The 27,100-nt window shown below is 37.5% G+C and overlaps 1 protein-coding gene across 4 annotated transcripts in view; it reads left to right on the plus strand.

The window, feature by feature from the left end:
- VCL (vinculin) overlaps positions 1–27,100 on the plus strand; it is a 118,575-nt gene that overhangs the window by 40,442 nt on the left and 51,033 nt on the right. The gene's annotated exons all lie outside the window — the stretch shown is intronic.

A 27,100-nucleotide genomic window follows, 5' to 3' on the forward strand; every position in this document is an offset into this window, starting at 1 on the left:
GATTTAGAAACATTCTGATCTTAGCAGGCATGAATCTGGGTAATATGCTGAACACCTTCGCTTGAAGATAAGGAAATAACAATAGATACAAAGTTCAAAAAATTAGTTGCAATGTATTTCAGTGGCATTTTAAATTTAAGTTATATTTACATATCACCCAAACTCCTACAAACAATTTGCAGGTGTTTTGGCCTATCCTGAGTAAAAGCAGAGATGCTAACTTTTGACTAGTTAAAACTTTGTTAAATTCTTGATTATGTTGTCTTTGATCAATGGCTTTGTTCTGTGGCAGTCAAGTACTATGTAAAAGTAAAGGCTGATGCATAAAGCAAAAAAACCCAAAAAGTAGGATCTCTACAAGTCAAGAGTAAGGTAAATCTATTCAGTTACAAAAAGGAAGGGCAAAGGATTTGAATAGGTACCTCAAAAGAGAGGAAACCCAAATGGCCAAAAAAAGATGAACAGGTGCTTTATCTCATTAGTCATCAGAGCCATGCAAATTATTCTGTTAGGACCTCTAAATTAAGAAGTCTGATAATATCGGTTGTTGATAATGATGTGGAACAATGGAACTCTCATACACTCTGATTGGGAATGTAAAGTGGTGCAGCCTCTTTGGAAAACAGTTTGGTGTTAGTAAATTAGAAGATAGGCAATTCTTAGAGAAACTTATGCTCATGTACACTAGGACCTAAATATGAAAATATTGGTATCAACATTGCTCATGATGACTCTCTGATCTATTTATAGTAGAATGGAAGAAAACAATTATGGTATTGTTATAAATTAGAATACTAATCAGTAATGAAAAGGATTGAAAATGGTTAATTTTATGTTATGAATTTCAATTAAATTTAATTAAAAAATGAATGAATCTCAAAAATAATTAAGAGAAATGAATGGTAGATATGTAGGTAGGTCCCATTTATTTAAAGTGCAAAAACAGGGGCGCCTGGGTGGCTCAGTGGGTTAAGCCGCTGCCTTTGGCTCAGGTCATGATCTCAGGGTCCTGGGATCGAGTCCCATGTCGGGCTCTCTGCTCGGCAGGGAGCCTGCTTCCCTCTCTCTTTCTCTCTCTCTCTGCCTGCCTCTCTGCCTACTTGTGATCTCTCTCTGTCAAATAAATAAATAAAATCTTTAAAAAAAAATAAAGTGCAAAAACATGTAGAAATAAACTGTGTTGTTTAGGAATGCCTACTTATGTAATAAAAGGATAAAGATAAGAAAATAATGCTTGCAGAAGTCAGGATAGTAGTATTTCTGGGGGGAAGGAAGAGGGTTATACTTGGGGAGGGCACACAGGGGCTTCTAAAATGGTAATAATGTAAAAACAAACAAATAAAATGGTAATGTATTTCTTGATATAAGTGTTGAATTATATAGGTGGTTGTTTTATTCTTTGTATTATACATATGTTTTATACAATTTTCAGTATGTATGTTACATATCACAATTTTAAATAACGTGAGAAGTATTCCTTTATTTTTATCCTCCTTATGTTCTGTTTTCTTTGAACAGATGCAAAATTTCACCCATATTGATGTCTTCTTATTTCTAACTTACTTGAGTGGGTGCTTCTACATAACGGTATTTCTGTTAATTCTGCAAAATATTCATGTGTCAGGAAGTAAGGGGCCAGAGCATCTGTTTTTTTTTGTTTTTTTTTTTTTTTTTTTTTTTGGTAGAGCCTGTTTTGTCTGACTTGTCTGACTTGCCTTCATTGGACTCATTAACCCCCAAGGCTTCTTCCAGTTCTAACCAATATGAGCCTACTTTGTTTACATGCTGTTTCATCAGCATGGTAATATTAAGATCAGTCCTATGCTGTCAGTAAACACTGTAGTTAAACTTATATTTATGTTATGTTAGAAACACAGGTCTAACTTGTACCTGTTTTCCCCTCAGCCCCTTGGAAGGTACACGGTGTGGGCAGATAATGTACAGAGGGTTTCAACATTAGGTGGATATTTGAACTATATAACCCCTTAGAAAGTTCCTTTCAGCCCTATCATTTAAGTCTATGAATATCATTTGGTAAAGAATTTCTTTAGGAAACTCATTTCTGCTCATTCCCAGAGATATATCCCTGAAGTATGCTATGTGCTCTCACAGGCTTCCTTGGGGACTTAAAAAAAAAAAAAAATTAAGGAGTGTGTCTTAGTTGTGATAATATTTTTAAAAAAGTAGGTAACTTTATTTATTTATTTTTTAAAATATTTTTATTTATTTATTTGACAGAGAGTGAGAGAGAGAGATCACAAGTAGGCAGAGAGGCAGGCAGAGAAAGGAGGAAGCAGGCTCCCTGCTGAGCAGAGAGCCCAATGCGGAGCTTGATCCCAGGATCCCGGGATCATGACCTGAGCCGCAGGCAGAGGCTTTAACCCACTGAGCCACCCAGGTGCCCCAAAAGTAGGTAACGTTAAAACAAAATAAAACTTCATTGATTGCCCTTGGTAACCAGGACACCAATCCCCTACTCTGGTAATTATTTATTTATTTATTGGTAATTGGTAATTTAGAGAAAAAAAATAAGCATTTATCTTGCCTTTCCAGAGGTTCTTCAAAAAATTAAAAATAGAACTACCATATAATCCGGCAATTCTATTTCCGTATAGTCATCCAAAGGAAACAAAATCACTATATCAAAAAGATAATCTGCACTCCCATGTTCATTGCAACATTTCTTATAATAGCCAAGACATAGAAACAACCTGAATGTCCATCAGAATGAATGGATAAAGAAAATATGGGGTGTGTGTGTGTGTGTGTGTGTGTACACACACACAGTAATGGAGGGAAGTGAAAGAAGGTGGTTGAAAGGTACAGAGTTCAGTTATAAGATAAATAAGTTCTGGGGATATAATGTACAGCATAGTAACTATAGTTAACAGTACTGTACTGTATATTTGGAAGTTGCTAAGGGAATAGATGTCAAAAGTTGTCCTCTCCCCTCCTCCAATATTGTAACTATCTTGCCCCCTGTACAGACTATCTCAAAGTAGCCTAATAACCCTAGTTGATGAGGGGAATCCTAGCCAACAAATGTGGAATTAATGACAGAATTAGAAAGTCATAATTATGCAGTTTTAATTATGCATAATAAAATTATGCAATTTTAAACAGCTGATTTAGATAGGGATCATCAATAGATGAAACCCTTCAGAGGTTTTAACCTTTATTCCACAATGGGGGAAAAATCCTGGTCTCTGTGGGGAATCAGGAAAAAACACTATGTTACGATCAACTGAAAAATTTACTGAGCACTGTTTAAAAAGTACATAACTTAGTATGTTACTTGGAAATAGGATAGAGTATAAATAAAATGGCTATGGTTGTCAAACAGATTTGGGGGGGCAAATATTCCATAATTTAAAATATTATGGCTCTTTATGCTTTTCTTGCTTTTCTTTAGAATGCAAAATGTAGCAGAAAATAACTTTAGTAGATGCCTTGGCTTGAAGGGGGAGGGGACATAGAGGGGAAACAGATGGAAGCAGTTAATGACATCCTTGGAACTGTTGAGTAGGACATTCTTTTGGGCTGTTTGGTTGATGTTTGGAGGTTTCCAGGGCATGACAGAGCTTCCTCTGTCATCCACTTTTACAAAGACTTCTAAATAGTGTCTGCTTAGGCAATGCTAAAGACTAAAAGATGTTTTAAAAATTTATTCTTAGATTAATTTCTGCTCCTAGAATGTTAGAATGTCAGGACTAGAGAAAACAGAAGACTCCTGGCCTGTAGGTAGATTTATACCTAAGCAATCTGATAATACATTTAGAGGTTTTTTAGGGAAAGATATATTTTTCAGGATTTTTGACATTTTTAGGATTGGGGGGTTGTCAAAATCACATCATGGTCTATTTGAGAGACTGGCAGTTAAGGTCATGTGGATATGTTGGAGAATAGGTTTAATATCAGTTAAAAATTATATATCTGAGTTATAAGTTTCAATGAGGGCCTTCTAGTGCTTGGGCAATTCCTTATTGTAAAAGTGAGAACATTATAATATAGAGCAAAATTTGCACTGTTACAGAAAGGCTTTCTCTTGGGTAGAGCAAAAGTTATCTGATCTCTAACTGCCCTAGCAGATAGCATTGACAATTTACTAATTTTACCCAAGATTGTAATAATAGCCACACTGTTGCACAGGAGGTGTCGGGTTGCGTGATGATTGCTAAAGAAACTGTCTCAATCTTCATAAACTTGAGGAGTGTAACGGTCATGCCGTACTGTTATAATATTGGTTAGATTTGCATAATATTGGTTAGATTTTCCCTGTAAAAAGTCATTTGTTCCTTTAGAGACTGTTAGCAGAAGAGTATTTAGCATCATTGTCAGTTGTCATCATTATCAGGCAGCAGCAATATTTATGTGTAATTGATTAATGAGCTAGATGTACTAATTGGTTAAATATTTATTGATTACCTTCTATTATGTCTAGCACACCACGTGCTACATAGATGGTAGTTCTTACCAGTGTATTTTGAGTGATCACTTGTAAGATGTATTGTTATTTGTTAGCAATAATAAAATGTCAAAATTTGTAAATGCTTTGTTTTTTTTAAATAAATTGAGCATATTTAGAGTCACATGTATAAAAACATCCTTCTCATCCCTGTTTACTAGGTAATTGTTTTCTTTTCTTTTAATTTTTATTGAACTATAATATATTCACTTGCTTTATATTATGCTTTTTTTAATAAGAAAGGTATTAGTGAAATTATAGCTGTTATGGCTGGAAATTGTGCATAATTCCAGGTACACACATGGGGGAATGTCATACATATTCTTTTTTTTCTTTTAAGATTTTATTTATTTATTTGACGGAGAGAGAGAGGATTGAGAGCACAAGCAAAGAGATTGGCAGGCAGAGGGAGAGGCAGAAGCAGATTCTCCCTGAGCAGGCAGCCTGACTTGGGGTTGATTCCAGAACCCCAGGATCATGACCTGAGCCGAAGGCAGACGCTTAATGAACTGAACCACCCAGGTGCTCCCATGTGGTTTTTATTCTTCTGTGTATCATGGAGGAACAAATTTCTGTTGCAGAGAAATTCTTTTAAGATGCTTTAAGAAGGAGGTGCCTGGCTGGCTCAGTTGGTAGAGCATGCAACTCATGATCTCAGGGTTGTGAGTTCCAGCCCCATGTTGGGTATAGACATTGCTTTTTAAAAATAAAATCTTAAAAAAAAAAGAAGTTAAAAAAATGCTTTAAGAAGTTTCAAATTAATGAGCTGTAATGTGGAGGGGCACCTGGGTGGCACAGTCCATTAAGTGTCTAACTCTTGGTTTCGGCTCAGGTTTGATCTCAGGGTGGTGAACCTGAGCCTGGTGTCTGGCTCCTGCTTAGTGTGGGGTCTGCTTGGGTTTCTCTCTCCCTTTCCCTCTGCCCCTACCCCACCACTTGCACACTGTCTCTCTCAAGTAAGTAAGTAAATAAATAAATAAGAGTTGTAATGCAGACCGACTTTCACTATAAAATAGCAATGCAGAGAAAGTGCTATCACCGTAAGCAGGAATAGAAGAAAGAGGTTGCATGTGGGAAGCGGGATTTGGGAAAGACAGATGTGGGGAGACGGAAAACACTCTGGGTGGAATGCACTGCAGAAGCAAGTCATAGGGCCTGTGAGGAAAGGGACGGTCATGTTGGGAGTGGTAGAAACTAAGCCAAGGTAAGTTCTGCCAGGTGATATAGGCGCTTGGAAGCCAGGCAGAGGAATTTGGAATTGGGTAGCAGAGAAGCGGTCCAGTTTTTTTTTTTTTTTTAAAATAATGATTTTATTTATTTATTTATTTGTCAGAGAGAGAGAGAGAGAGAGAGAGAGTGCGCGAGCGAGCACACAAGCAGGCAGAGCTGCAGTCAGAAGCAGAGAGAGAAGCAGGCTCCCTGCTGATCAAGGAGCCCAATGAGGGACTCCATCCCAGGACCGTGGGATCACGACCTGAGCCGAAGGCAGCGGCTTAACCAACTGAGCCACCCAGGTGTCCCAGAAGCTTTGCAGTTCTTGAGCAGTAAGATGACAAGCTGAAAGTGGTTTTTCACCATTCATAGCCAAATACTGGATGGATAATAGGGGCTATCGAAGGAGAGTAAGCTCTATGAACCTACCAGATTCATTTTCTGCCAGTGTGGATTTACTTCCAGATGGATTCCTTATAGGTGAAAAATGTTTATGGCAAACTATTTTATTTGCCTTGAAAAAATTGCTGTTGTAGTGTACAATGGAATTTCATTCTTATTTCTGCAGCGGGGCAGAAATGAATGTGGAGGCAGTTTTTGGATCCTATCCAAGGGTGTTCCGTATCTAAATGTATGAAAATGAGTCACTTGTGAGGTGGTCCTTGTTGTATGAACTCCTTGAAAAGGGCATCAGTGGCTTTGTCTATTGGCAGGCAAATGATAGTTTGATTTAGAACTGCAAAGGGTTGCCACTTTCTGTTCAGTGTTGCTCTGAACAGTCTGCTTGAAATCATCAAAACTTGAGTTGATTCACCAGCTTGGATTATTTTTGAAACATACTGTAATGTCTAGGCCTATTGAATAAAAGAATGTTCCTAAAATACCATGTGAAATGGTGTATGTACTATTAACAATCTGCGTGATTACCATTAATCATATTTCTTAGAAAATTGCCCTTTTTGAACTCTTAAACTTTGTTAGTAACCCCAATTACAGTAATATTTGTACAATTTTACCTTGATTGATATTTGTGTTCTACAATGAAGAAATTTGCAAAGGGTTGAAACATGCTTTCACTTAATTTAGATCTCTTTAGACCTAAAATAGTGGTGTCATATTTTTAGATCACCAGCCCTTACATTTTGCTTTTCCTTTGCTTATGATCTTGAACACTCAGAATAATCTGTGGTGAAATTTATATTTTTAACCACTCTTCTCAGTGAAAGTGCCCAGAATATCTCTTTTTAGAATTAATTCTTTGGTCATACCACTCAGTGCACTTTGCTTATCTGGGGCTCATGTATGATTCTAATGTTTTATTTTTCAAGTTGAGTTTTTTGGTGATCCTTTCCACTGCTATTTAAGAGAAGATTTTTGTCTCTTAACATAGATAATCAAGGTTCTGCGAGACAGTTATTCACATCTGCTGGCTGACTTACTGCATTTTTGACCTAGAACAAACTCTCAAACTTTAAATAGTTCACCTTTGAACTTGCTACATTAAACATAATTGTGTACTACTGTTTTTCACAGAGTTTCTCAAACAAAAATGATTTAAGTTTTAAGTCTTTACAGTAATGAACTCTGAGTCAGGATTATTAATTTGCAGAAGAGTTCCAAACACTTTGGTAGGGATTTGATCCTTGGTTTACTTTGTATACTTTCTGATTAAGAAATAAATCAAACTTTAAACATGTAACCCTTTGGTTTCTATTTCTACAGAGTAATCAAAATCATATGTTTGAAAGAAACTCAAGGGACCAAGGGAACTCACATTTATCAAGTACATACTATTGGGCCAGGGATTTACATATTTCCGTCTTCTGAGAACAACAACTTCAAGTATTGATAAATTGATTTACAGTAAAACACTGAGGTTTTACCAACTTTAACACACCCATGGTCAGCTCAGCTTCTTATGTGGCAGGATACTCTTCCTGTTGGTGGTCTCGTGGCTTCTGATTCCATGTTTTTTCCACCATCTGATCTTCCATGAAGTCATGTGGTCCATCCCTCTCTCTTAGGCAGTGCTAATTTTATACCACTCATAGACGATAACAGTTTACACTTTTCCCAAGTATTTCCACAGAAGGAATATTACTGATGTAGTTTGTGATGTATTGCAGTGTCTTGCAACTCTTAAGCTGTAAAGAAGTTCAAGTCATAACATTTTAAGGTTAAAAGGAATCCTAGAGATTATTTACTCCAACTGCTTTATTTGGTAGATGAATGGAGGTCATTGGCTGTGTCTGCCTTGCTGCTCCAAACCAAACAGAAACACTATACATAATTAGACACAAGTATTCCCTTAATTATTACCTTGACTGTTCCTATCTAGGTCAAGTCCCAAATCAAGAAATTCTCAAGATTAAAAAAAAAATTTTTTTTAAATAATGGGCATCTTTTTTTTTTTTTTTTTAAGATTTTATTTATTCATTTGACAGACATAGATCACAAGCAGGCAGAGAGGCAGGCAGAGTGGGGTGGGGGGAAGCAGGCTCCCCGCCGAGCAGAGAGCTCCATGGGGGGCTTGATCCCAGGACCCTGGGATCATGACCTGAGCTGAAGGCAGAGGCTTTAACCCACTGGGCCACCCAGGCGCCCCTCAAGATTAAAATTTTTCCCCACATCTGTTTAAAATCTTTATTGTTCTTTCCTTAGTACAGCAAAAGAGCCTTATAAAAATAGCTCCATTTCCTGAATACCTTTTATGAACTGGGTACTTTAAGTTGTATCCTTAATTCACCTCATCTTGTAGTTGAGGAAGCTAAGACCCAGGGAAACTCAGGAACTTGTTGCAAAGTCTCCCAGTACGTCAATTGTAGAGGCAGGATTCAAACCCTGGCCTGACTTCCACGTTGTGCTCATTCCAGTATGCTAAGACTCTCACTTCATTACAAGGACTTCTTTTTTTTTTTTTTAATTTTATTTATTTATTTGACAGACAGAGATCACAAGCAGGCAGAGAGGCAGGCAGAGAGACAGGAGGAAGCAGGCTCCCTGCTGAGCAGAGAGCCCGATGCGGGACTCGATCCCAGGACTCCGAGATCATGACCTGAGCCAAAGGCAGCGGCTTAACCCACTGAGCCACCCAGGCGCCCCATTACAAGGACTTCTTATGGGCTAATAGTTTTTGTGAGGCTTAAATGAGTGAGATAATGTATGTGAAAGTACCTGAAAAAAAAAAAAAGACGTTTGGTGATTATTAGGTTCCTTCCTTAGCTTCTCAATCTTTCTCAGTCCTTTTCTTCAAATAAAGTAATTGCTTTTTTAAGCTTTTCTCAGAGAACATTTTCCCCCAATTTTTTTTTTGTCTCCTGTGGTAAGGTCTTTAAAACAAAACAAAACAAAACATGATTGCTTGTTTTTATTTAAAGCTCTTTCTGTACCTATTGAGATGATAATGCAGTTTTTTTCCTTTATGAGACAGACCGGTCTACTCATGAATATAGATTTTTTTTTTTTAAGATTTCTGTCTTTATTTGTCAGAGAGAGAGAGAGAGGTAGGCAGAGGAAGAAGTGGGCTCCCTGATGAGCAAGGAGCCCGATGTGGGACTTGATCCCAGGACTCCGGAATCATGAACTGAGCCAAAGGCAGACGCTTAATCAACTGAGCCACCCAGGCATCCCTGAATATAGATTTTGTGATGGTGAACCATCTTTGTGTTTCTAGGATAAACCCTACTTGGTTGTGATTTTAAAAAAGAAAATACAGTGCTAAATTCAATTTTGCTAATATTTCAAAAGGATATTGCTTCTTTGTCCATGAAATACCTTGATCTATAATTTTCTTGGTCTGTTCTCATCCAGTTGTGGTGTCAAGGTTATTTTAACTTCATAAAATAGGATCTTTTTCTAGTTTTTGAAACAGTTTACGTAAAATAAACATTATTTGTTTTTTGAAAGTTTGGCCAAACTTGCATATAAAACCCTGGGTCTAGTATCTTTTGGTAGAAGAAACTTGATTACTATTCAGTGTCCTTTTTTTTTCTTTATGTAATTCTAGTCTTAAATTCATTTTGAGTCAACTTTTTTAATCTGATACTTTTCTAAAAAGTTATCCATTCATCTAAGCTCACAAATTTATTAGTATGAAGTTCATAGTGACTTACTATTATTTTCATCTGTAACATTTCTAGTTATATCACCTTTTTTGTTCAGTATTATTTATTTCTGCCTTTTTGCTTATTACTCTTCTAGAGATTTATATTTTATTATTTTCCCTGTATGGTTTATTTCATTAAATTCTTTCATATTAATTAATTACTTTAACTTTATTTTTATTTGTTTTTTTTAATTGAAGTAGAGTTGACACACAATGTTATATTAGTTTCAGGTGTACAACGTAAGAGATTTGACAAGTTTATACATTGTGCTGTGCTTACAAGTGTAGCTACCATCTATCACCATACAACACCATTGACTATATTTCCTATGCTCTACCTTTTATTCCCATGACCTATTCATTTCATATTGTTTATTATTTAAATACCTTATTTTCAATATTTCAGTCTTTATGTTCAAACTTTCTTTTTTAAAATAAACATATTTTAGGCTTTTAATTTTATTCTAAGTTCTACTACAAGTTTGGAAGCAGCTATTGGTATGTTGTATTATTATTCAGTGTATTTAAACTAAAGAAAAGGACAAAAACAGTTTATCCATTTCTCTCACCCCCAACCCTTGCCTCTCACAACTACCAGTCTCTTCTCTGTATCTGTGAACTTGGTTGGTTGGTCATCCATCCATCCATCCATCCAACTGTCTATCCATGCATACATTTATTTGATTGATTGATTTCACATATAAGAGAGATGATATGGTATTTGTCTTTCTCTGTCTTATTTCACTTACCATACACTCTTGGGGTCCATCCATGTTACAGATAGCAAGGTTTTTTTCTTTTTTTATGGCCAAATAATATCTAATTATATATAGCAGTTTCTTATCCATTTATCCATCAATAGACACTTAAGATGTTTCCATATCTTGGCTATTCTAATAAGTAATGTTGCAGTGAACATAAGGGTGTATATATCTTTTCAAGTTAGTGTTTTCATTTCCTTTGTGTAAATACCGAGAAGCAGAATTGCTGGATCATACGATATTTCTATTTTTAATTTTTTGAGAAACCTCCATACTGTTTTCCATAGTGGCTGCACCAGTTTGAATTCCCACCAACAGTGTACAAGAGTTCCCTTTTCTCCACATCCTCTTCAACACTTGTTATTTCTAGTCTTTTTGATAATAGCCATTCTGACTGGTGTAAGGGGATATCCATTGTGGTTTTGATTTGCATTTTCCTGATGATTAGTGATATAGGGCACTTTTTCATGTGCCTGTTGGCGGTTTGTATGTCTTCTTTGGAAAAATGTCCTTTCATATCTTCTGCCCATTTTTAAATTGGATTGATTGGGGTTTTTTGCTCTTGAGTTGTAGGAGTTCTTTATGTATTTTGGATATTAGCCCCTTATCAGATATACAATTTACAAATATTTTCTCCTGTTCACTAGGTTGCCTTTTCATTCTGTTGATGGCTTTCTTTGCTGTGTAAAAGATTTTTAGTATGATGTAGTTTTTGCTTTTGTTGCCTTTGCTTTTGTTGTTAGATTAGAAAAATCATGAAGACCTGTGCCAAGGAGCTTACGACTTATGTTGACTTCTAAGAGTATCATGGTTTCAGGTTTTATATTCAAGTCTTGAGTCCATTTTGAGTTAATTTTTGTGAGTGATGGAAGATAGGGGTCTATTTTGGGGGCACCTGGGTGGTTTGGTCGGTTAAGCATCTGATTCTTGATCTCAGCTCAGGTCTTGATCTTGAGGTTGGGAGTTCAAGCCCTGCATTGGGCTCTGTGCTGGGCATGGAGCCTACTTAAAAAAAAAAAAAAAGGTAGAGGTCCGCTTTTATTCTTTTGCATGTGGCTGTCCAGTTTTACCAACACTATTTATTGAAGAGACTGTCCTTTCACCATTATATATTCTTTACTTCTTTGCCTTAAATTAGTTGACCATACATATGTGGGTTTATTCTGAACTCTCTGTTCCATTGATTTATGTGTCTGTTTTTAAGCCAATACCATACTGTTTTAATTACTATAGCTTGGTAAGATAGTTTGAAATCAGGGAGTGTCATGCCTCCAGCTTTGTTCTTCTTTCTCAAGATTGTTTTGTCTATTTGGGATCTTTTTTGGTTCCGTACAAATTTTAGGATTGTTCTATTTCTGTGAAAAATGCCACTGAAATTTTGAGAGGGATTGTATTGAATCTGTATATTACTTTGTGTAGGATGGATATTTTAATGATATTAATTCTTCTAAGCCATGAATGTGGGATACCTATTTGTGTCTTAAATTTATTTCATTAATGTTTTGTTGTTTTCAATATATAGGTCTTTCACCTCCTTGGTTAAATTTATTCTTAGGTTTGTTATTCTTTTTGATGCAGTTGTAGATGGGATTGTGAATTTTCCAGCTCTAGAAACTTTAATAGTTGTGATTTGGTTGTGATCTCATCTTTAATGATATGCTTTATTTGGGAGTACGTTTTAAAATTTTCAAAATTCTTTTTACTATCTTTTTATTGCTCTATTTCTAATTTAATTGCATTGTGCCCAAAACATGATGGATATAATATCAATTCTTGGAAATTCTTTTGTGATATAATATATGTCAGTTTTGCTAAGTGTGCTATGTTTACTTGAAGAGAAAGTATATTCTTTTTTGCTTGCATTAAGTCAACATATAAACATTATTATTATAATTGTTTTAAGATTTTATTTTTAAGTAATCTCTACACCCAGCATGGAGTCTACTTGAGCTCACAACCCTGAGATCAAGAGTTGCACACTCTACTAACTGAGTCAGCCAGGAGCCCCTAAATATTACCAATCAAAATTTTATTGCCTTACTGTTTTGTCTGTTTGAACTATCAGTCTATGATGAGGTATGTTGAAATCTCCTACAGTAATTGTAGGTTTGTCAGTTTTTTTCATAATTGTCAGCTTTAGCTTTATATATCTCAAAGCAATATTATTAGTAGTAAGTGGTTACAAGGTTATGATTCTCCTGGGTCCTAAATTCTGTCAAGTATTTTGTTATTTGTTACCCCCCCCTTTTTAAAAAAGATTTTATTCATTTATTTGAGCGAGAGAGAGTGAGAGAAAGCATGAGAGGGGAGAAGGTCAGAGGGAGAAGCAGACTCCCTGCAGAACCAGGAGCCCGATGCGGGACTCTATCCGGGGACTCTGACCTGAGCTGAAGGCAGTGCCCCAACCAACTGAGCCACCCAGGCACCCTGTTACCCTTTTTAAAAAAAGATTTATATACTTATTAGAGAGAGGGTGAGCATGTTCGTGTGCTTGAGCAGGGGATGGGGCAAAGGGAGAGGAAGAAAGAGAATCTCTAGCATATTCCCAGCTGAGCATGGAGGCCTATGTGGCGCGATCCCATGACCCTGACTGAGATCAAGATCTGAGCTGAAATCAAGAGTCGGACACTCAACTGAGTCACCTAGGCACCCATTTATTGCTGTTTTTAAAGAATAACTATTGATTGATGTTAGTCTACTGTTGACTTGTATCTCCAATTTTTTGTAAACCATATCTTAGTTCTTGGCAGTTGTTTTGGAATGGAATAGCCATTCCATTTTGTATTTAGATATTTAGACTCCTAACTCATTCGTTACATTCTGCTGTAGAACAGTGATTATCAACTTTTTTTTTTAGCATAAGGACCTTCAAATAATAATAGTGAGATTTTTATTACCATTTGTTTAAAAATGGATACGAATGAAAGATGCAGTGATTTTATAATGTTTTAAAATAAAATGTTGTTTTATTCATCACAATAGCTTTAAGATACATTAAAAACCTACTAGTATCTGTAAGACACACTTGCTTCTGCAGTCTTCTGTTTCTGCTGTAATCCTACCAGCAGGGTAGGGAGGAAGGACCATAGGACCATAGGAGCCAATGGATCTAGAGGTAGCAGAGCTCTTGCCTGAATCTTTTTTTTTTTTTTAAAGATTTTATTTATTTATTTGACAGAGATCACAAGTAGGCAGAGAGGCAGGCAGAGAGAGAGAGGAGGAAGCAGGCTCCCCGTGGAGCAGAGAGCCCGATGCGGGGCTCCATGCAGGTTCGATCCCAGGACCCCAGGATCATGACCTGAGCTGAAGGCAGAGGCTTTAACCCACTGAGCCACCCAGGTGCCCCGCTCTTGCCTGAATCTTGCAGGCTCAAATCTCCTCTCCCTTCACAGACACCAGATTTGAACAGGACGTGAAGGAAGTAAGGAAAAAGACTATTACTAATCATTCAGGCTTTAAAGGATTCAAAGGGCATGACTCATACTCTACCTTTCAAATAAGTGGCATACCAAGAATGAAGAGAGCATGTGGTTTGGGCATTAGTGACACTCTTAACCTTCCTTTCCAACAAGCCACTTCCTCTTCAGTTAATCTCTCGGCTCTGGCAGAATCCTGTTTTGTTTGAAGACTAAGTTAAAACCGGTCACCTACTCTCCTACTCTGATCTGAAAGAAAAGAATTTAGTGAGCCACTGGTATTTCTGTGTATCTTTTAGCTTTGGTATCTCAGTGTACATGTTCAGCAAAGAGAGATTGGTGTGGCCCTTAAAAGGCTTTGAATGTTTTAAATATGACTCATTGTGGTTTCTAATTTTAGTTTTGGGTGTATACATGCAGTGTCTATACTATCACTGAGTTAAGAAAAGGCCAGGAGTAATTGGTGGATGGGGGCCTGGAGGATCTGTAAATCTGGGAGCATGGGGCTGGAACAGCCTGTTTTGCTGTTATCACAGTGTACATGCGGGTGAATTGCTACCATGTACTTTCTACTTGAACTGGATTAAAGTTTGTCATTGTACTCAGTGTTCCCAACTCCCTCCTAAAAACTCTATTCTTATGGCCTTCACTCAGGTTTCTAGATGACTAATGGCTGAGGATGCTTGACCTTTCTCAAAATGGCAACACCAGGACCAAAGCATATTGGCTAGTCCTAGTCCTGGGACGCCATGGGATGATTCTACTTTTGAGGTTTCGAAGTAAAGTTTGTGCCAGGTGGCGAGTATATAGAAGAATTTTTTATTTTCACACATCTTCCCGAGACTTTTGTAATCTTCACATCTATTATTTTTTTAGAAGATGAATTTATTTATTTTAGAGAGAGAGTGTGTGAGTGAGGATAGGGGCAGGGAGAGAGGGAGAGAGAGAATCCTCAAGCAGACTCCCTGCTGAGTGTGGAGCCCACTATAGGGCTTCATCCAAGGACCCTGAGATCATAATCTGAGCTAAAGCCAAGGGTTGGATGCTTGACCAACCGACTGAGCCACCTGGGCATCCCATTCACATCCATTATTTTTATTATTACTTTTCAATCCTGTGTATATATACAATAAGATCTGAGGATGAGGGGCGCCTGGGTGGCTCAGTGGTTTAAGCCTCTGCCTTCAGCTTAGGTCGTGATCTCGGGGTCCTGGGATCGAGCCCCACATCAGGCTCTCTGCTCAGCGGGGAGCCTGCTTCTCCCTCTCTCTCTGCCTACTTGTGATCTGTCTCTCTCTGTGTCAAAGAAATAAATAAAATCTTTAAAAAAAAAAAGATCTGAGGATGAAATGAATTACTCATAGAGGTGGGACTTCCTATAGGAGGGACGCTAGAAATAGGCTGAACTGTCAGTTGCCATTGCCTGAAATTTCACAGGAGCTCATTCCTCAGGTTAATGATTTAAATGCTTAAATGCCTGGTGAAGGGAGAATATTCAAGGCCTCAGCAGTCATTTTCACTTATCATATGTTCAACTGAGGCTAGGCTCTAAATATGGGAAAACAGAGAATTTGAGGGCCTGACCCTGACCCCATACCCTGGCCTCTCTCTCGGGCTCAGGTCTGGACTGTAATATTATTTTCAAATGATACCACATATGTAGTCATAGAGAAAAAGAGGGAGTCTTAAAGGTTTTATTTTGTTTTTTAAACTTGACAGAGAGATAGAGCACAAGTAGGCAGAGCGGCAGGCAGAGGGAGAGGGAGAAGCAGGTTCCGCTGAGCAGGGAGCCGCGTGGGGGGCTCGACTCCAGGACCCTGGGATCATGAGTTGAGCCTCGGGCTGACACTTAATGGACTGGCTACTTTTATGCCCCCAAAGAGGGATTATTTTTTTACTTATTTATTTAAAAGATTTTATTTATTGATTTGACTGAGAGAGAGAGAGATCACAAGTAGGCCAAGAGGCAGGCAGAGAGATGGGGGAAGCAGGTTCCCCACTGAGCAGAGAGCCCGATACAGGGCTCGATCCCAGGACCCTGGGATCATGACCTGAGCCGAAGGCAGAGGCTTTAACCCACTGAGCTATCTAGGTGCCCCTAAAAGAGGGATTCTTAAAAGAATGTTTGGGGCACCTGGGTGGCTTGGTTGGTTAAGCATCTGACTCTTGGTCTCGGCTCAGGTCATGATCTCTAGATCATGAGATCAAGCCCTGCGTCTTGGGCTCTGGGCTCACCATGGAGTCTGCTTGGGATTCTTTCCCTCTTCCTTTTCCTCCTCCTCTGCCCCCCCCCAGTAAATAAATAAAATCCTTAAAAAAGGTGTTTATTGTGCAATTAAAATTATTAGATGTAAACACTTAAGTGTACCACCATTTTTATGGCCCTGATTTTGCATTTTTTTTTTTAAAGAATTTATTTATTCATTTGACAGAATGACAGAGCCGAAGGCAGAGGCCTAACCCACTGAGCCACCCAGGCGCCCCTGATTTTGCATTTCTTAATTTTGAAATATGATAGGCTTCTCAGACTTGGAAGTGATCTGGGTCTTTCTTGACCTTTGAGAAACCCTACACAGATGGGAAGGAAAGGAAATCTCAGCGAGGATTAAGATAAGAGCAGGAATAGCCTTGACAGGCAATTTTGCCTGCCAAATAATTTTGCCAAGGCCAGCCTGGTGGGAAATTGCGGTGATGGAGGTGCTGAGTGCAGTGGCCATGGGGGCGAGGTATGGGGGGAGCCTCACCCGCCAGTTGATCATGATCTCCTTCTTTCACCTCTTTCCTTCCTGTCTTCCAAATGTTGTTTTGTGAGATGGATGTGAGTGTGGCCTGACCAACTGTCTCTTGTGAAAGCACAGGTCCAAAATGTTAACACCTGCTTCCTTGGGTGTGCTCCAGGGTAATCCGACTTCTGTGAAATCAAATTTTTAGGTGTTCTGTTTCACAGCATTTCAGTTTTTAGCAAACAGAAGGCATGCATGCGTGTGTGTGTGTGTGTGTGTGTGTGTGTGTGTGTGACAGTGTGTATAGCCTTAATGGCTATACTGATTAAATTCAGATTTTATTTAAACAGGGATTTTCATAGGTTTTTTTCCCCCCACCCCCAACATATTTTTTTTTTTGCAGTGGGTAGACGTTTAATTTGTTGATGTTTTAGAGAGCTTTTCAGTTTATATTATGGAGCAATATGTGTCTAATTAGGCCCAGTGCACTGTTTCCTTTACATTATTTTGTTCCAAAGTTCTCTCTTCTTCCCTTTGCTAAAACAGTGAGCTGGGATTTGCTAGGTGATTTTTAAAGATTTTTATTTATTCATTTGACAGAGAGAGACACAGCAAGAGAAAACACAAGCAAGGGGAGTAGAAGAGGGAAAAGCAGGCTTTCTGCAGAGCAAGGAACCCAGTGAGGGGCTAGATCCCAGGACCCTGGGATCATGACCTGCACTGAAGGCAGACGTTTAATGACTGAGACACCAAGTCGCCCCTGCTAGGTGATTTTTGGAGGAGCAGACTGAGGGTGTGTGGCTTTAGAGTAGATGAGTTCCCCGCACTTTGTGAGAGTAGACTGCCCTCTCTAGTCAAACCAGGTCTAGGACAAATGCATGTTATTTTTCACAGAAAGGACTACGTGTGTGTGTGTGTGTGTGATAGAGAATATTGTTCCATTGGAAAAACAATGCAGAGACATGCTGTGCAGAGGATCATCTCTGTGAGTAGACCTGAGCTTCTGAGACAGGAGTGACGTCTGCACCTTCCCCATCACTAGTTTCCTAATCTCTCAGGTGAAAATGACCTTTTCCACTCTTATGTCCCCTTGGCATGTGCTCGATGTCCTTCTAAATACTGAGGCATTTTTGTTTACCTGTATGTCTTCTCCTCCTGAGGTGGTGACCTTCTGAAGGTAGGGACTTAAAAATACCTTATGTTCCTAGGATTCATAGCAGGTCCTCAATAGTTAGAAGAACAAATACATGAATGAATGAAACTAAAGGAATTTAAGATTGGATGCGGTCTAGTAGAACCTGCAAAATGACTTATGGCAATCAATCTCTGTAATATCTGGATCTGTTTTTCTCTTATATTTCTTTAATTAAAAATTCACCATAAGCTTAATCTCCTTGATTAGTGATAATTGAAATCACATGGGACTGAGTAGCTAGGGGTCTTTGTGTATATATATCTTAAATTGTATCAAGTTAAATCATGTGTAATCCTGGAAAGAATGGATTAGTGGCTTATGAGTGAACATCTCTTGGGTCTTCTGGGGCTGTCATTGGTCCACTGATCTAAAGCATAAGAATTTACTGTTAATTTAAGTGGAAGACTCAAAGGCAGAGAGACGCTTTCAACTTGTCTTTCAACAATCAACTGGTAGTTGATTGATTTAAAGTGTCTAAATCAATATTATTAGGATATAGTCAAGATACATAATTATTTAGGAAACAGAACTTCTCCCTACTGTCTTTCTTTAAAATGTTTTTTAAAAAATTTAGATTTGTCTTAAAAAGTAGAAGATCACTTTAAGAAGAAGGCAGCTTGAATGTTTTAATAAAACCTCATTTTCAGCAGACAAAAACAGACTCATATCTGTTTCTAACCACCGGTTAGTCATGGTGGGATTTGTTTGGCTTTTATGAATGCCATTAAATTTTAATGTACAGATCAGATGTCTTATTGTAGAAAAAAATGGTACAGTGTCTGTTTTAGCCCTATCATTTTACCACACAAGGGAACCATTAGTGGAGAATCAAATTGATTCCTGCAGAGCTTTTTGATTTCATCTTTTTTTTTTTTCTGTTTCTTTTCTCCGTGATGGGTTTTTGTTTTTTTCCACGTTTGAAACACTTATGCAGTCACTGGATCCTTGCAAGCAAGTGTAGCACAACCATTGTATTCTGTGATTCTTAGGTTTGTTTGCTTTAATTTGATCAGCATTCATGGTACCTGGAAATAAAATAAGTTTTGTGACTTTTTACAATTAATGATCTTTATGGGCCTGTACTGGATGAAAATTCATTTATTCATTCATTCAACAAATATCTATTGGACATTTGTTATGTGTCAGGCATTCTGCTTTGTGAATACGTTAATGAACAAGATAGACAAGGTTCTTGGCCTTGCTGAACTTAGAGTCTTTCGGAAAAATAGAGTAAACTGAGAGGGTGTGATAAATCTCGTGGGAGTATGTAGGAGAGGTACTTGTAGATTTGGGATGGTTTCCTGAAGGAAGAGTCATTTAAAGGCAGAATCTAAGATAATAAGTAGTGGTTAGACAAGCAGAAGAGGGGAGATAGAGAGGTGTTTGAATTGGCAGGAGTGGATATAAAAAATCTTGAAGCAAGATGTCAGTGCTCTTTCAACTAATGGTCTTCAGTGAATGGTTGGCCATCCCTAAAGATCTTTTGAAATATTCTTTTGAATATTCCTTTAATATTATATAAATAATATCATATAAATTATAATTTATAATAATATAAAAATATTCTTTGGAATATTTTAAACTTCATTTACAAATTTTTATTTATTTTATTTTATTTTAATTTCAGTATAGTTAACATATAGTGTTATGGGGCGCCTTGATAGCTTAGTCATTAAGCATCTGCCTTTGGCTTTGGCCATGATCTTAAGGTCCTGGGATCGAGTCCCACATCAGGTCCTGGCTCAGTGGGGAGTCTGCTTCTCCCTTTCCGTCTGTGCTCTCTCTCCCAAATAAATAAATAAAATCTTCTTTAAAAAAAAAAAAATAGTGTTATATTAGTTTCAGGTGTACAATATAGTAATTCAACACGTTCATACGACACCTGGTGCCCATCACAGCAAGAGTACACCTTAATCTCCATCAGCTATTTCATATCCCCCCACCCCCACCCCCTGGTAATTACCATCAGTTTGTTCTCAGCAGTTAAGACTCTTCTTGGCTTGTCTTGCTCTTTTTCCCCCTTGCTCATTTGTTTCTTAAATTCTGGAAACATTTTTAATCATAAATTTAACTAGTTGCACAGCATGTATTTTCTGCCATATTGTGCATTGTATACCTGTCTTAAATATGTTTCCATGTAATTGTGGTTCATTTGATTTATGGAAAACATCTGGCATAATCATTGGCCAGGCCAGTCCTTCCTGTGAATCTAGCCAGCTGAATCAACTTTACTTTTTTAAACTTCATTTTTTAAAAGGTTCTTGTGTAGTCAGTTGTATTTTAAACATATTTAAATAATAAGAATTTTTTTATGTTTACTCATATAGTTAACATTTTGTTATTTATGTCATTTTGTTGTTTGTTAGTGGTCATTTTTCCCCTCTGTAAATCCAAGTTTCTGGATGGTATAATTTTCCTTCTTCCTGAAGATTTCCTTCAACCTATCCTTATAGTTCAGGTTTGCTGCTGATTAATTCTTTCAGCTTTTACATATCTGAAAAAGTCTATATTTTACCTTAATTTTTGGAATGTGTATTTTTGGGGGTATAGATTTTGAGGTGGACAGGTTTGTTTTTTCCTTTCAGTACTTCACTGCCCTATGGCTTGCTTTGTTTCCAATGAGAAGTCTGTTATTCTTTGTTCCTCTGTGTTTAAAGTGTCATTTTTTCCTGCTACTTTTAATATATTTTTTTAAAGATTTCATTTATTTATTTGACAGAGAAAGAAATCACAAGTAGACAGAAAGGCAGGCAGAGAGAGAGGCAAGCAGGCTCCCCACCGAGCAGAGAGCCTGATGTGGGACTTGATCCCAGGACCCTGAGATCATGACCTGAGCTGAAGGCAGAGGCTTAACCCACTGAGCCGCACAGGCACCCTAATATTTTTTCTTTAATCTTGGTTTTAAGCAGTTTTGTTTATGTGCCTTTAAGCAATTTATGTGCCCTGTTGTAGTTCTCTTCATATTTTATGTGCTTGGGGTTTATTGAGCTTCTTGGACCTGGGGCTTTATAGTGGTCATTAAATATAGACAAATTTTGGCCATCATTTTTTCAAATATTATTTTCTGTCTCCTCCTTCTTCTCTTTTGGGGACTCAAATTGCAAATATATTAGGCTGCTTCAAGTTGTACTACAGCTCAATGATGATCTATTCATTTTTTTAAAGTCTTTTTTTCTCCCTGCTTCATTTTGAATAATTTTAATTGCTATGATTTGAATTTCACTAATCTTTCTTTCATGCAGTATCTTATCTGCTAGTAATTTATTGAGTGCATTTTTGTATCTGAGACACATTTCCAGTTGTTCTGTTTGAGGCTCGCTTTTTTTTAGTCTTTCATTTATTTAATATACTCAAACTTGGGACACCTAGGTGGCTCAGTGGGTTGAGCCTCTGCCTTCGGCTCAGGTCATGATCTCAGAGTCCTGGGATCGAGTCCCACATCGGGCTTTCTGCTCAGCAGGAAGCCTGCTTCCCCTCTCTTTGCCTACTTGTGATCTCTCTCTGTGTCAAATAAATAAAAATCTTTAAAAAAATAATATACTCAAACTTTGCTTTACCTTTTGAACATATGGAATACAGTTTTTTTTTTAATTATTTATTTATTTATTTATTTACTTGACAGACAGAGATCACAAGTAGGCAGAGGCAGACAGAGAGAGAGAGGAGGAAGCAGGCCCCCTGCTGAGCAGAGAGCCCGATGCAGGGCTCCATCCCAGGACCCTGAGATCATGACCTGAGCCGAAGGCAGAGGCTTTAACCCACTGAGCCACCCAGGCGCCCCTGGAATACAGTTTTAATAATGGTTTTAATGTTCTTATCTATTAATTCTGTCATGTGTGTCATTTCTGGATTGTTTTCAAATTATCGTTTTTTCTTTTCATTGTGGGTGATGTTTTCATGCTTATTTGTATGCCTGGCGAATTACACTTGGAGGCCAGTGTCATGTCATTGTTGTATCAAACACAACACAAATGTTTTGTCTTCAGTTCTGGAGTTCAGAAGTCCAAAATGGGTTAGTAGAGTTGTGTTTCTTCTGGTGATTCCAGAGTACCTGTTTCTTTGCCTTTTCCAGCTTCTAGAAGCTGCTTAAGCTCTTAACCTCTGCTTTTGTCATCATATCTTTTTCTGCTTCTTTTGTTATGTTAGAGAAATAATACCTTCAATGTGCAATACAACAGCTGTCAACCTAGAAATCTGTACTACTGAAATAGTCTTTGAAGTAGAGGACGAAGTATCCATTTTCAAACAAAAATATTTACATGTTATCACCGTCATTCTCTTAGTAGAGGAAATTCTAAAGAATGTAATCTGGACAGAATCAGATGATTCTAGATGTAAAGCCTGAGATACAAGAGGGGATGATTAGCCAAAATATGGGATACTTTGTTGGTAAATATAAATAAACTTTGACCTATATAGTATAACAATGTAATATCTAGTAAGATTTAAGGGTTTAAAATGAAAGATAAAACATTTTATACATGGAAACAATGTAAACATCAAGCAAAACTTGAAAACAATAGCAAAAAGCTCAGGATAAGGATGATTGGGAATTAAATATCCTAAGATCATTCTTTGTTTGGGAAGGAGGTAAAAATATTGACTCATTTTAGATTTTTATGAGACTGATGAACTGCTAACTGTGTGAAGAGGACAGCTTTTTTTTTTTTTTAAAAGATTTATTTATTTATTTGACAGAGAGCGAGATCACAAGTAGGCAGAGAGGCAGGCAGAGAGAGAGCAGGAAGCAGGCTCCCTGCTGAGCAGAGAGCCCGATGTGGGGCTTGATCCCAGGACCCTGAGATCATGACCTGAGCCGAAGGCAGAGGCTTTAACCCACTGAGCCACCCAGGCGCCCCAAGAGGACAGCTTTTATTTTAGATTTTTAACACGCCAAGTATGCATGCTAAAATATTTAGGGTAACCTCAAAAAGAACAGAGTGTGTAACCTTCACAATTAGTACAGGGAGTAAGAAAAAGGTAGAAAAGACTAGCAATCTTCTCCCCCCACCCCGAAAAAAAAGATAAGAAAAAGGGAAAAAATAAGTTAAAATTACAGGCTACATGGAAAATAAGTAATAAGATATGAAAATAATTCTAGGGGCATCTGGGTGGCTCAGTTGGTTAAGTGTCTGACTCTTGATTTCCACTCAGATCATGATCTCGGTGTTGTGGGATCGAGCCCCAAGTCAGGGTCTGTGCTGAGTATGGAGCCTGCTTAGGATTCTCTGTTTCCCTGTCCCTCTGCCCTTCCCACTCTCTCTCTAATAAAAAAGTAAAAAAATTCTAAAAAAAATAAAAGGATAGGGTGCCTGGGTGACTCAGTCTGTTGGTGCCTGTCTTCTGCTCAGGTCATGATCCTGGGGTGCTGGGATTGAGCCCCATGTCTGGCAACTGTCTGCTTCTCTTTCTCCATCTGCCCCTCCCCCTGCTCTTGCTCTCTCTCTCTCAAATAAATAAAATCTTGAAAAAAAAAGGAAATAATTCTAAATATATCAGTAATATTAATAAATTTAAATGGGCTAAATCATTAAGTTAAGAGTTCTTAAGCTGGATTAAAAATATATAGCTATATGTTATTTAAAAAGATATATCTAAAACATAATGACAGAGAGATTGAATATAGTCCAAGAAAACTGGTTCAGAATGTTAATGTCAGACAAAATAGACCTTAAGGCGACAAACATTATTGGAGACATAGAGAGGTGTTACATAATGACAAATAGGGTCAGGTTATATAATAATTATAAACTTACATGTACCTAAAAAGTTAGCTTGGAGCACGTGGGTAGCTCAGTTGTTAAGTGTCTGCCTTTGCCTCAGATCATGATCCCAGGGTCCTGGGATTGAGCCCCGCATTGGGTTCTCCACTCAGCAGCGAGTCTGCTTCTCCTTTTCCCTCTGTGATCTCTCTCACTTTTGCTCTCAAATAAATCAGTAAAATCTTAAAAAAAAAAAAAGTTATCTTCAATATATATAAAACAAATAGAACTACAAGGAGATACAGACTAATCTGTTGTTAGGAAGTTTTATCACTCAGTAATTGATAGATGAAATAGACAATAAATATCAGCAAGGATATAGAAAATTTGAACAATTTTAATTAACAAGCTTGAGCTAATGAAATATGTAAAATATTTCACATAAAAATTGGAGCATGTCCTTGTTTTCATGCACACATAGAAAATTTTTAAAAATTGATCATGTGTTAAGCCATCAAGCTAGCCTCAACACATTTGTTATCTTACAGGCTGTATTCTCTGGCATGATGCATGTGATGATAAATCAATAGCAAAAAGATAACTAGGAAATCCCCTTATGTTTTGAAGTATATTTTAAAATATCCAAACAATTCATGGTCAAAGATGTCATAATGAGAATTATTTAGAGCTGGATGACAACAAAAATGCTACCTGTCAAAACTTTTGGGGCCCATAAACACTAAAAATTAAAAAAACAACAGCAACAACTACCCATAACGTTTTCATTAGTAACAGGGACATGCATATTAAATTCACAATAATTTAGCATTTCATAATGACCATGTTGGCAAATTTAAAAATTCACAATGCCAAGTGTTGGTAAGGTTGTGGAGCAGTTGTGAACACTGCTGTAACCACTTTGGAAAACTGTTTGGCTTTCCTTGGTTGAATTGAATATATGCATTTTCTGCAACTCAGTTTTCCACTACTAGATATGCTATTCGTGTGCACTAGAAGCCAGTACAAGAATGTTCAAGGAAGTGTGCCTGGTTGGCTCAGTCTGTTAAGCAGCTGCCTTCAGCTCAGGTCATGATTCTGGAGTCCCAGGATCGAGTCCCGCATTGGGCTTCCAGCTCTGTGGGGAGTCTGCTTCTCCCTCTGACCTTCTCTCCTCTCATGCTCTCTCTCAAATAAATAAATAAAATCTTTAAAAAAAAAAAAAAGAATGCTCATAGTAGTATTGTTGATATAAACACCAGTAAAAAACATAATAACCAGAAGTCAAATGGGTAAATAAATTATGGTATATCCATACAGTGTATGACATATTAGCTATAGTTCTCAAATTGTAATATTGAACAGAAGAATAGTCACAGAAGCATATATAACAGTGTAATTACACTTACTTAAGATTTTAATATAGACAAAATTAAATGATGCATTGTTTAGGTATGTATAGATACATAGGTGCTGGAAGTATACAAAAAAGAGACTAATTAACAAAAATCAGGATAATGATTAGTTGTGGAAAATAAGGAACTGTTGGTTAGGGTAGGGCTTCTAAAGTACTTGGTAATATTTCATTTCTGAAGTCTGATTGTTGTGTATGTGGTATGAGCATAATTGTCTAACAGTCTTTGTGTAATTTTATTTTGCACTTTAAAAAAAATAAAAATATTCTTAACTTCATTAATAATAAAATAAAGGCAAATTAAAACTATGTTGAGTAAAAAGCACATACAGAATAGGGGAAAATATTTGCAAATTATATATCTAATAAATATTTAATACTCAGAGTATATAAATAATTCAGCAACTCAACAGGACAGACATCCCAATTAAAAAATGAACAAAGGGGGGATGCCTGGGTGGCTCAGTTGGTTGAGCAGCTGCCTTCGGCTCAGGTCATGGTCCCAGCGTCCTGGGATCGAGTCCCACATCGGGCTTCTTGCTCGGCAGGGAGCCTGCTTCTCCCTCTGCCTCTGCCTGCCATTCTGTCTGCCTGTGCTCGCTCTCTCTCCCTCTCTCTCTGACAAATAAATGAATAAAATCTAAAAAAAAAAAAAAGAACAAAGGACTTCAATAAATATTTTCTCCAAAGAAGATATACAAATAGCCCACAGGTACATGAAAAGTTTTTCAACAGCTACAGTCAGTAAAAAAATCACATCAGAACCACAATGAGATACCACTTCATACCCAGTAGGATGGGTTTAACCCCCCAAACCTTAAAAACCAAAAAATAACAGGAGTTGGCAACGATGTAAAGAAATAGGAACTCTTCAACAAAGCCAGTGGGGATGTAGAGTGGTGCAGTTGCTGTGGAAAACAGGTTGGCGCATCCTCAAAAAAATTAACATAGACTTCCACTTGTAGGTATATATCCAAGAGAAATGAAATCCTAAATCCATGTGGAAATTTGTGTATGACTGTTAGTAGCAGCATTTTTGCCAAAAGGTGGAAATAACCCAGATGTCCATCAATACATGGATGGATAAGCAAATTTTTAAATTTTTGCCTATGCACATATAATAAGATATTCTTCAGGTATGATAAAGAACAAACCACTGACACAGGCTATCACCTGATTGAACCTTGAAAGCATTTATGCTCAGTGAAAAAAGCCAGACACAGAAAGTCACATAGTCACATGATTCCTTTATATGATATATCCGGAATAAGTAAATTCGTAGAGACAGATAGCAGATTAGTGGTTACCAGGGGATGGGGGGAGAAGGGGGAAATGGGGAGTGATTACATAGTGGGATTAGGGTGCATTTCTGAAGTGATAAAAGTTTCGATCCCAGAGAGAGGTGGCAGTTGCTCATCATTGTGAATACACGAAATGCCATTGAATTGTATGTACCCTTTAGAGCAACTAATTGTGTGTTATGTGAATTTCACCTTAATTAAAAAACTATATTGAGATCCAATTTTGGTCTATCATACTGGTGAGGATAAACTTAAGTTTGATTAAATGCCGAGTTGTTGAGACAGAGGAAGCAGGTACTGCTGTCATCCAATGTGGGGGGAATGTAAATCTCTGTGGAGGGCAATATGGCAGCATTTGTCAAAACTGTAAGTGGCTACACTTTCAATTTAGCAATTCCTTTCTGGCCTGTGTCCTACAGATATATACCTTTTACAATGACATTTTTCAAGGTGATTTATGTAGCAGGCTAATAAATTATGGACTAGTTATATTGCTATATTAAAGAATGAAGAGGCTCTTTATGTACTTTTATTAGAATATCTCTAAGTTAAATTAAGTTGGAAAAGCAGAATGCAGAGTATGCCTGGTATGATCCTATTTGTTTAAAAAAGGTAGAAGCTTGGGCGCCTGGGTGGCTCAGTGGGTTAAGCCGCTGCCTTCGGCTCAGGTCATGATCTCAGGGTCCTGGGATCGAGTCCCGCATCGGGTTCTCTGCTCGGCAGAGATCCTGCTTCCCTCTCTCTCTCTCTCTCTGCCTGCCTCTCCATCTGCTTGTGATCTCTCTCTGTCAAATAAATAAATAAAATCT

The sequence above is a fragment of the Lutra lutra genome, chromosome 14, assembly GCF_902655055.1.
Source record: "Lutra lutra chromosome 14, mLutLut1.2, whole genome shotgun sequence".
NCBI classification, from domain to species: Eukaryota; Metazoa; Chordata; class Mammalia; order Carnivora; family Mustelidae; genus Lutra; species Lutra lutra.